Raw genomic sequence first — 12,520 nt, 5'->3', positions numbered from 1 at the left:
TGGGCTGGTGCACCAGGAGGGAAAAAAAAAAAAAAAAGAAAAAAAAAGAAAAAAAAAAAAGAGAGAGAGAGAAGAGATACAGAAAGACAGAGGGAAAGAAGGTGTTTCTAAATTCAGGGTCTTATCTCTGGAAATTTCAAGCTCTGTCTATAAGGTTCCTACAAATCTTTGCTATTCTGCATGAGACCCTATGGGAAAGTGCATAATGTCCTTTGTACTTTCAAAGGTCCTACAGGTAAAGATGCTTTTATATACATATGTATGTGTGTATACATACACACACACATATATATATATATATATATAATCTCTAAAACGAGGAAAACTTCATAAGAAGACACTTCTGGTGCTGTTCGGTTGGCTGGTGGGAAGGATGGACTTTTCCTTCTTATTTGCTTTGTCCCCTAATTAGATTAGAAACTACAAATTCACCCTTCTTTCTTGCAGCCTCTGCAGACACTCCCCCTTCCCTCCGTTTCAAAGCGCTTATCTCTTCTAAAAAACTCAACCCGCAAAAGGAATGAGACAAACAATAGCTAGTTATTACAAGAGGAGCCGGGCAACGGTTTTGTTGGAAGTTATTAAAGCAGATACGAGTTGATTTTTTTTTCCTCTCTCAGCAGAGCCTGTCTTTGCAGCCACCGCTGCACAGAGGAGGAGGAGAAAAGAGCACATCTTTGAGTGGGTTGGTCAGACCTTTTCAGCCGAAGCAATAGTGTAAAAAATGCTGAAAAGGAAAACGGATGTATGCAGTTTGCATGTGGATGTACGGAGATAGCCATGCAGACACACCACACGCGCTCCCATGCGCCTGCAGATCTGAATGGCCCTCTTAGAAAAATACCAGACTCATAAAGGGCCACTTTGCCATCACTTTTGTTAAAGTCTTTGAGTCATGTTCTGCGAGGCTGGCACAGGGCAGAGTGAATGCGCTTCCTGACAGCTAATGCTTTACCATTGCGTGGCACCCTGAATTAGATGTGCTCTACGCGTAGGGGGAGAGGGGAGGAGGGGAGAAAAATAAAATGCTAAAGTAGATCTGACGACCACTGTTTTCCTGCTCGCAAAACGATATAGGCTGTAAATTCTTATTTTCTAGCCCCATAACTGTTAGAATCAGTCGCACTTGCAAAATATGAGGTGCATTTCTCAAATTAGCTTTTTTAAAAATTAAATTAAACAAAGGTTCTTCTCTCTCTCTCTCTCTCTTTTTTATGTCCCTCCTCCTCTCTTGAGTTCAAAATGCTGGACACGTCTTCAAAATTGACCCTTAGAAGCTGTACACCTTCAGACTGAAAGCGGAGGGGAAAAAGACTTTTCTCGGTAGGTTTGGGGAATGAAATGACGGTCTTTTGCAGTGCACAGCCCGGATCTTTGCAGTGAGCAGAGACGTTGCAACTCAGCACTACGGTTGCCATTTCACAGGATTTATTTTATTTTATTTTATTTTATTTTATTTTATTTTATTTTATTTTATTTTATTTTATTTTATTTTATTAAAGATGTTTTTCTGTATAGCATTGTTGCTCTATCAGGATGTCCCCCCCCAGCCCCTCCGCCCCGTTTGCGGCCGCGGGGTCCCGGGCAGTCGCCCCGCTGCCGCCGGGCACCGCGGGGCAGCGGCCGCGCGCGGGTCTTGAGCGGGGCAGCGGCGCCCTCTGATGGGGCTTCGCGAAATGCAGCAGCTCCCGCCGAAAGCTGCTCGGTCCCCGGGATTTCTGCACATTTCCCGGCCACGACTTGGGTGGATACAAGCAGCGAAGCGTTTTCCATTCTTAGAAATGATTTGTACAGACGCAGAGAGCTGCAGCTTCTCATTAAGCTGCTCAACGTTTGCGGTTCAATTACAGAATTGAGCAAGAATATCTTTTAGCTGCCGCTTTTAAACAGAATGTAGAACTTAAATCAAATATTCAAATGATGTCACTTAGCTGTCTATCAATAGCTTATCCCCCGGCACAGGAGGGAAAGGAGCTTCAACACCATGACGGCCACACTGGTGAAAAGTCAGAGGAAAAATCGACTTTAACTCAATAAGTATGCCACTCTCATTTCGCATGATATTTCTGCCCCCCCCTCCTTTTAAATAGTCATTTACCTAGTAAAGATCATTTTTCATTAATGGACTTTCAGTCATTTTCTGTCTTTTAAAGCAAGCATGAGTCTTTATCATAAAATATATCCTTTTCCGTATCCTGCCCCTTAGCAAGTATACGTTATTGGCTGGAGTTTAAAATAAATCAGTTTAGCTCAGCGCCCTCTGCTGCTTGCTGGCGACTTTTATGTAAAGGCAGGTTTATGATATTTCAAAGTGAAAATTCATTCCTTTCAGATGTGTTTGGCACCTTTTCTTGAAAACTAACATTTTTCTCCTTTGCCTTTTATTTCCCATATGCTCCCATGTGTATTTCCTAATTTAGTCTTAAAAACAAACAAACAAAACCTCAAGTTCTTCACAATTTACCATGCTGGAGAAAAAAAAATACTGTAATAATGCAGATATGTAAGAATGTAGCTAAAATTTCACTGCCAGCTTGTTCACGGGTTACAAAAATTATTTAACCGGTATGCAGTCCAGCCCTCTTCTTTGTGAATATTCCCCGGACTCATCTCTTCAAAAAGGAGAGTAAGAGAGAAAGAGATAAAGAAAGAAAGAGAGAAGGAAAGATAAAAAGTGAGGAGGGGTGGAAGGGAGAAAGAGAAGGAAAGGAAAGGAAAGGAAAGGAAAGGAAAGGAAAGGAAAGGAAAGGAAAGGAAAGGAAAGGAAAGGAAAGGAAAGGAAAACACATACCACAGATCAAAACAAGAGCAGAAAAAACCCTCCTAACTTTTCATCTTATTTGCTGATAAATTCAGTCTCTCTATTACATCTGCAGACATAATCAGATTTTTTTTTCCCAGCATCCATCTTCCTGCAGGCCCTCTCCATACCCTCTTGCTGCTCTCTGGTAACAAACCAGGAGAGAGCAGTAACATGTGCCAAAGCTGTTGGCTCAGGGCAAAAGGGTCATCCCTTGGCACTGGGAGTCATCTCACGCTGCCCTGGGGCTGCCATCTGCCCTGATACTGCTGTCTGCAGCCAGGAAGGACGTGGCCAGGACAGTAACCTGGTCTGAAATGTCTTCTCCAAGAAGGGCTCCAAAGCATCAAGAGCCGTGCTTTGAAAAGGGCTGATGTGACCATTTCAATCTTCAGCTTTATGTGCTTTTGAAAATGAGGCCTGGAAATATCTTTCCGAAGACTAGAAGGGATTTCTCTGTGATTCCTTTTACCTGAGAGGAAGAAAGGCAAAACTCCTCCACTAGAGAGAGGCAGTAGTGAACTATCAATCAAAAAAAAACACTAATCAGGAACCCACCATTTGGTTAGTTGTCTCTGTCTTGCTCCTATTTTATGGGCATGAGTATAACAATGTGTTTGGCAAACTCAAGAAATGCTTTGGGTCCCTTTTTGGCAGTACGACCTTGTTACTGAATCATTCCTAGTATGTCTGAAGATATAGAGACATTGTAGGGGAGGGCATTTCTGATGTCTTTGCTTCTGGGTCTCTGCCTTCCCCTCTGCATCTGGGTATTTTGGGATGATGAAGAGTTGCAAGGAGTAACAGCAAAGAGTTTAGGATGTTTGGAAACTAGGGAAATCCCAGTCCTCACCACTAGGAGACACTGAAGATACCCTCGGTAAATATTTCCATCAGAGGGAGAAAGAGGAGACTTTTATTTGCTTTTGGAAGCAATCGTAAAATTGTCAAATATTTGGAAAATTAGACAGAGGAGCAGCTTAAAAGGAGTAAAAGGACTGAGTAGGTGGATAAGAGAAAAGTTTTTAAAACAAGATAACATCTCAGCATTTTTTTTTCTTTTTTAGAATGGGAGTGTTTTTAGATATGAAGTAGCAGATAGATACAAATTAAACAGCAGGATTCAAAATCTTAAAACTCTCCTTTTTTTTGAGCTAGCTGTATCAAATATCCATTCATAGCTAGTAAGCACACACTGATACAAACTGAAAGACAGCGACATTAAGGATACCCCTATGCTGTGTTTTAAGGAATAGAGATAAAATTTTGAAGTTATCTAAGTAAAATAATAATAATAAAAAAGAGTTTGGATTCACATGTCACTCATCCTATCTATCTGCAGTACATACCTGCCCTCCAATCTTTAATACAGCCTGTGAAGTAAAGTCCTTTATAAATGGAAAATGAACTACACGGAACAAAAGTCTAGATTCACAACAGCATTCAGAGATCTTAATGCCACTAAATCCAACATTTAGCTCTCCTGTGCCATACTATTCCTTTCTTCTCCCCAACTGTCTTCTGACTTTCAGGCATTTCTGCACCCCTAGCATCAACATTTTGTACTTGGAACATATTCTGGTATCATGAAGCAAGCTACTGTCTAAATCTGGCAGAGGTGTTCCCCCTATATGACTCTGCTCCAGTAGGAATTACTTTGTTCATGCTAGAGTGCAAGCAACAACAACAACAACAACAACAACAACTCTTCTTTTGTAATTACATTAGGATTACAATTGCAAATGGCATGTTTATATTAAAATTAATAAAATATTCTATTGCTAGAATAAATATTGCATGAAATGCTGTGAGGGTGCAGTTAATTTAATTTAGATAATTAACTTTTGCCTAAATTTTAAGGCTATATTCATACTTACTATGGCTCAGCCATCATAGTACTGATGTGGGAGCTGAAGACTCGTTTCACCCTTTACTTGCCTTAGAGGAGGAATTTCGACCTTATTCTCCCTGACCAAGTCTTGCAGTGGGCTCTCTTGAAAAGGGAACCCCATCAAGTGATGTCTGTATTACTAGACTAAGGAGGATTCTGGTACCCAAGTTGAATTATGTGCTCTACTTGTATCTTGAGGTTATATTCCTCTCTGCAAAATGTTTTATTTTTTTAATATATATTTTTTTCCATGATAATCCTGTGTGCATCATGTCAACAGGGACCTGGACCTCAGGACAATATGATGGGGATATCTCACCAAACCTCTAGATTCAGCCTTGATGTCCCTTCTTGCAAGCTGTTCTACATACTTCAAAACTCTTTGGTGCAGAAATGACAATCAGACCTTCCAAATAAAGAGGTAAGAGTTTTTCATGCCTTTCTTCTCATACCATGACCATCTCCTCTTTATTTTGACCTGACTCAGGCACTCAGCTAGAAAAAAGATTAGTGAACTTCAAATAAGTGCTTAATTCCCTAAAACACAGAGCAACAAACTTTGCTCATTGCTTCAGTGTTCCTGAAGTCCTACAAGCTTGGATTGCTTTTTCTTGCTGCCTTCTGTACCTCCACGTCTTAAGACTCACAAGTCTCTTTACTCTTTGGATAGGGAACATGAATGATAACTTGAGGGATTTCTGTGGCTAATGGAAAAAGTAGCAGTTAGATGTTGACATATTAAACCAAAGACTTTGCTCTCCTGTGATCTGCTACTGAGTGATGTATCCCTTGTAACACAAAAGTCTGGGGAGTCCCAAGAGCTGCTGTCTCAACTGCAAGGTTACCCTGCATGTCCTCTCCATATCCACCTTGTGGAAAACAATTAATGCTTTCTAAAACTGCTGTCTTAGAAGCCAAACAAAACAAACAGTAAAGTTGCTAAATTTGTTTCCTTAAAAATTTTAAACTAAACATTTATTCATTTTCCTCTGTTTTAAGACTGAAATTAAGAATCGGCTTGTCCCTCTGAATAAAGTATAGAATTTTTATTTCTTTATTGTTCTGATCCCCCCTGCAATAAACCAAAATCAAAACCAAATCTGCAAAGTAATGAGACAGCATAATCAAGGAAGAGCAAACTGCAGCCATTAAACGAAGCTTTGTATTTTACTGAATGTTCAATATGACAGAAAATTAGAAGATTCAACTTCTACTTGTTCAATTTTTAAGGCAGCTCAGTTTCTTGATTTCAGGGGCCTTTGCTTTTCTTTGCTTCCCTTTGTTTTCCTGCACGTCTGGGTACTTTGGCTGCATCTGTGCTAACAAACTGAATGAGGCCAAGGAATGTTGATTGGCTTTATGGTAACTTCATTATCCAATTGCTAATTGTTAGCAGGATCCTTGGTATGGTTTTGGCCCAAGTCAGCTCTTCTAGACACCTCCCAAGCATGGTTTGGGAGTAAGCAAGAACAGGGACTATTCCCAATAAGCAGTTTGGATATGGACACTCTATTTCAGAGGTTGAGTTTAATAACATGAAGCCAGCTATTTTGTGCCAGTTGGACTCATGGTATAGATATAGCCTTAAAATTAAGGCACAAGCTAATTGTCTAAATTAGATTAATAACATCCTCACTGCCTTCCATGCAATATTCATTCTAGTACTAGAATATATTAATGTTAATATAAACCAGCTATTTGCAGTTGTTATCCTAATGTAATTGTGTATCTTCACTTTCATTATTATGAGTTAACAAGTACAATAAAAATCAATGTTTCCTGCCTAAAAGGCTTAGGAATGAGCAAATGTAAATGAATCATTTTAACAGTGCTGAAATTAAAGATTTCATTCTTTAGTATCAAAAAGAGGGGACTAAAAATGAAAACGGTAACTTTTTTTCTCCTCAATTTTGAAATGACCATCTTTTAATGATTTGATTTGGCTACCTGAAAAAAAAAAAAAAACCACTAATTTGTAAAAACTTACAAGCTTTATGCCTACCTTTTGATAATCAGATTTGTTTGTGAATCTCCAGAATACCTGACATTCCTAAAATTATGATCACAGTGTTCCTAAGAAGAAAAGACTCACAGAACCACTACTCAGTTTTGCAAAACTTAGTCTCTGAGCCCCTATTCACTGCTAAAGCTCAACATAAGATTTTTTTTCCCCCCAGTTAGATACTAAAAAGTTTCAGCTCAAGTTTATATCAGGAGGCTTAGACCAGGATTTATTGTGCGTTGAAATCACATGACTAGTTTCACAGTTCCCTGGATGACCAATCTTGTTTCAATCTTTTTTTTTTTTTTCTTTTTTTTTTTTTTTTTTTGGTAACTCTGATCCCTAGGGTTATTTCTAAGTGTATGAAGAGTTTGTTTGACTTCAGGAAAAAAAAAAAAAAAAAAAAAAAAAAGGAAAACAGGAATCTTCCTCAAAATACATGGAATATAAAAGAGGAGATCTAAACCAGTTTAGTGGAAAAGGTACTTTAGAGGCTGGGAAACCAGTGCTACCTCTCACCTCTGTCAATACTTTTCCAGCTCCTGTGTGTCTGACCTTCATCTGGATCTGCTTCTTTATTGACAGCTCAGTTCTGGCATGGCTTGCTCCCTTTTAGTTATCTGTCCTCATAACACAGCTAATTAAAAGGAACCTGAGTAAATCCTAGAAGTGTGACTATCAGGAAGAGAATTGACTGAGAAGAAAATAGAAGGGATTCATCTCAAAGCAGCAAGAACATCGCCCTGCAAAGTTCCCCATCATGTCAAAACTCTCTGCCTGACCATGAGGGGGAATTTCTTCCCTGTGAGAGTGACGGAGCACTGGCACAGGTTGCCCAGAGAGGTTGTGGAGTCTCCTTCTCTGGAGATCTTCAAGGCCCGCCTGGATGCAGCCCTGTCTAACACGCTCTAGGTGACCCTGCTGAGCAGGGAGGTTGGACTAGATGATCTCCGGAGGTCCCTTCCACCCTTACTGATTCTGTGATTCTATGATTCTATACCATGTAGAAGTGTTGCACAAATGAAAGATGATGCCTGTTTGGTCAGCCTCTTTCATTCCCTCTGGGTTTCTATTTGCATGTTCTCTGCAAATGAAATTAATAGAAAATGGAGCAACCAATCTACCTCTTGAAACTCATGAAAATAGACTTGGCTAGGCCAGGAAAGATGGATATTCACAGCTTCATCCATGCAAAAGCGGGAATTGATCAGCTGATCTGAACTCCTGCAGAATATGCACAAAAACCTCTATGGTTGAATGAGCTACAGTGTATCTTATTTTAGCTGTATTGAGTTAATAGTAATCTGGTCTACTCTTTACTTTTTAAAACTGAAGATTTACTGTCTGTCCCTACCTTAATGATTTGTTCTTAATTACTGTATCTAGTGAAAACATAAATGTTTTCTGCTCTAATAATGTTTCAGTCAAACTTGAATCTTGTAAAATCTTCTGTTAGGGTGTACCAAATTCGAGCTCATATTTACTGGATTGTCCCCCATGACCCACAATTCCCTTTCGGAGTCACCACATTCCATATCATAACCCATCTTCTCATAAAGCGGAGTTGAATATTTTCTTCTTAGATATGCAAGTTAATTTCCACTCTATTTCAATAAATTGTTTAATATCACCCAACCTACCATACATTCCAGAGCATGGTACGTGTGTCCTCCTCATCAGTTTTTCCACAAGCTTCGGTCATCTACAAACATTATCATCAATAATGTTAAATATTCTCATTAATGAGAACGCGGGATAATGTCAGAGCAGAAACTGAAACCTGAAGCTCTACTAGGAGTGTGCATGCTCAGTCATTACTGTCTCTTCATTATCCATTTCAGGCCCAGATAGGTGTCTTTAGATCCATTTAATGCATTTAGTATTTTGTCTAATTGTTATAATTACAATCAACACTCCTGTGCTGCAAGTTAAATGTGCTCTAAAAGTCAATCAAATTTGTAATCTCATTAAGAGAAAGAAAAATAAGTCCATTTGACAGCATTTATTTTCAGTAAACCCTTATTGATTAGTATTAATTACATTATCCTACTTTAATTTTTTATTAATTGAGTCTTCAGTCACATATTTTATTAGTGATGCAAAACTGATGCCAGACTTAAGTATATAATTATGCAGATTTTTCTGTTCATCTTTTAAAAGTTTTGGCAACAAGTTAGCTTCTGTGCTTCACCAAATTGTGAAAAATAAATATTTATGTTCCAACTGTCTGACCATTTCTTTGAAAACTACTCAAATTGTCATATTCTAAGGTATTAAGCAACCGTAGATGAAGTTATTTCTTTGTTCTTATTTATAGAGCTTCTGTTATCTTCTTCTGAGGCATTAGTAATAGCCACTGTGAGAGACAGGTTCCTGAACCAGACATTCTGTTTGATACTGTTTCTACACTGGTAATTTCTATACTTTTCACCCACATACTTCTGCGCATACAGTAAAATGCAGAAATATTTTTTAAATGAAAATCTCACATAAAAAGAGAATATTTTTTCTTATTCTTGAATTTTTGTGAACCTGAAAGTCAAATTAGAAGGGTAGCTTTCCATGCTTTCATACAGAGCACTGAAAACAAGATGGTGTATAGTTGTAAGAAAAAAAAATTACTTGAAAGACACTGAATTGTTTCCATCCCCTGTGCTGCGACACTCCCGCAAAACAAGTATGGAATTAGAATTTCTGCTCACACTAATGGTATATACTCTTTGAAGAAAAAAAAAACAGAAATAGAAAAAAAATATAAGAACTTTGAAGACAGTATGTGTCACAGCTGAAGTGTGTAAATAATACAAAACGGAATTTGTAGACCAGCAATAACACTTCTACTCATGTGAAGCACAGTATTCCTAGGAGCAGAGTGACTGCTGCTCAGCTGGGCGGCGGACGTGCAGCGCTGTTGTAGTAACAGGACAGACTGCGGGTGGGAAAGGAGATGTTTGTGGAGGGTTGCTTGGGCATATGGACATTGGAGAGACCTGTTTGTTGTTCTTGACATTTTTGAGAAGGGAGTCATGAAGGAATAGTAAAACAGTAAATAGTTTGAGCACTGTCCTGCAATCTCCACCAATTGCTCATAGTGCTGGAACTGTTCCTAGTGAGGTATTGGCTTGGGTTGACTAGCAATCTCCCAAACATGGGGTTAACACAAATGAGAGACCTTTCCTGTTTGCAATCTGTATGCAGCCACCCTCTTTTGAGGGAAAGAAATCGTACTGCAACATTCAGCCTCAAGGTAGAGAACAGTCCAGTGCATATTTTATTTACCTTTGTCTGAAGTTACTGCCTTTCTCTTTAACTGTTTTCCTACTACCACTACCACTGATGTCATGCTAAAACAGTCATGACATGTTTCTATGCAAATGGAAAATTATTCTACAAGACAAGTTACTTCAAAATGCAGTAAGAAATATATTCAGATATACATTGTAGAAAGTTGTAGAAAGTCAGTGGGAAGTTCTCCATATTCTGGTTGCTCTTTTAGAAAGTACATTGAGCTTTACCCTGGAGGCTGCCACTGCCTGCTTGGTCCATTCATAGTTTAGTCCTCAGTTTCCAGTGTGCTTACTCTGCAAATTTCATCTTTTTTTGAGGAGTGCAAGGGAAGGTATAAAAAATTTCTAATAATCTGAGTTGTCAGGAATTAATCCTGGTCTTGCTAAAGTCCATGAGAATTTTAATATTGACTCAAGTAAGGGCAGAATAGGGTTAGTAAGAAGGCCCCAAGGCACTGAGTATGAGAAATCAAGGATGTAGTGTGATATTGGAAAATAAAAGGAATTATTTCCCTTTCAGAGTATTCTGTAACTAGGTGAAAGCAAGAAACTAGGAGGTTCACTTTGAACCAGCATTTACAGGAGATAAAAGAAAGTACATTGTTCTGCGTTGTAAGTAATAGACCTACTTTCCATAATTATCTTTGAATATAATTCAGTGAATCAGATTTCTTTTTTTTCATCTCAGAATTATTAAAGTGCAAATAGAAAAATAAAACCTTTAGAACTGAAGAATATAATCATACCATCTGCGGTCTTCTTGCTTTGTTATTATTATTATTATTACTATTTAGATCAGTTTGTTAAACAGGTCAACTTGCTAGATAATCATCATGATTTGCATAACAACATATTTAATTAATCTGTGAATTGGGACTCATTCACCTTGATTTAAGGAATCTCGAAAAGCTGCAGTGGATATGCTTTTCAGATGAATGTTTTGGTGCCCAGGTATGCCCACCTCATTGAGATGACCTCAGATCCTGGCCAGAACCTCTGAAGTACAGGGCTGATAAATATGATATAGGACCTACACAAGATGCGCATCATAATTCTAGAATACTTATTCTAATGCTACAAAATAAGAAGATATATTTAGTTTTCTTCAAAAGCTAAGGAGTCATGGGCGTCTTCTGGCTTTGGTTTTGTATCATTCCCTCTTACAATATGCACCTGCTGATAGCTGGAGTGACACATTTGTCTGATCTAAACAATATTCACTGCCCTAAATGCCCATAAAACTGGAGAATTCATTTATTTGTTGCTGGAAATAGCTGAAAGGACGGTTAGATCATCTGGTCTTGCTGTCCATGTCTTGCAGAAAGGCATTCGGTGTTGCTATGAAGACATCAAGACATCAAATGATAGGGAGTCCATCATTTCCTTGGCTACTTGTGAAAAACACTTTTTGGGTACAGTCTAGGGAACATTCCCTGTTTGGTTTGTGGCTGCCATATTTTGGAATCTTTGAAAGTTTAATTGTACAGGTATGACCAGATTGTGACTGTTGACCTCAGGATCAGAGAACAGTCCAGGCACTGTTTAGTAGTACTAAGAAAATAAACAAGCAAACAAACAAACAGAATCGTCAAGTAAATCATAAGTCAGAACTTCAGCTGGAGCTGCTTGGTTTCCAGCTGCTGTAGTTTTGCTATGGACTTGCTGGTTGCCCTGAGCAGATTTTTGCATGTGTAGGCAAAACCTATTTTTCCAAGATCGTCAGATTTTTTTCCCCTCCAAGACAACAACCTTGGCTCTAGCTAGGTAAGCTAATAATAGTCAAGAGTTTGGAGCAGAGAAAGTAATATCAGCCAATTAACTCCAATTCAAAACATCTTCCAGTCCGATGGATGAGTTGAAGCTTTAATACTGGAGGACCTGAGTAGACTGCAGACAGGATAACTGCAGCTTTCTCTTCCAGGGCACCAAGTTAATCCTGGTCTAAAGCAATAGTGATTAAAAGTTTCTTTCATTTAATTTTAACTGAAGGTGGAATTGCTGTTTTTCTTTCTCCACCTAAAAGTTAAGTATTTAGTCAACTAGGCTTCTTCTTCAGTCAATTGATAAGCCCCAGACAACTAGCTTAAATAGATAACTGATTTCTAAATGTCAGAACTTAGAGATCTGTGCTATCTGAGGGGATCAGTGTAAGACAGATTAAAGACCGTTAGAAACCATCACAGCAATGCTGTGGCAACAACGAAAAGTAGTTAAAGGACTGAGTCGGTCCTCTCTCTCTTCCTGCAGTCTGTTCACAAATGACAAGACTGAAGCCACAGAACTATCTTCTGTTACAATAATACGCTTTGCTCATTAAACAGACATTGAACAATCTTTCCATACTCAAAATGTTTAGTGCCAACCATAGGCATTATGCTCTTATAAGGTAGTTTTCAGAAACACTTTCATTATGTAACATTTCTACCTTCAGTCTTAAAAGATGAAAGTAAAGGGAGAAAAAAATTAATTCTAATCACTTTCCATCTGAATCAAAATTGTTATTTTCCTTTTTTTGTTTTTTCTGGTACCTCTTTCCCTGG

The sequence above is a fragment of the Rhea pennata genome, chromosome 3 (assembly GCF_028389875.1).
Source record: "Rhea pennata isolate bPtePen1 chromosome 3, bPtePen1.pri, whole genome shotgun sequence".
NCBI classification, from domain to species: Eukaryota; Metazoa; Chordata; class Aves; order Rheiformes; family Rheidae; genus Rhea; species Rhea pennata.
This window is presented reverse-complemented; position numbering follows the sequence as displayed.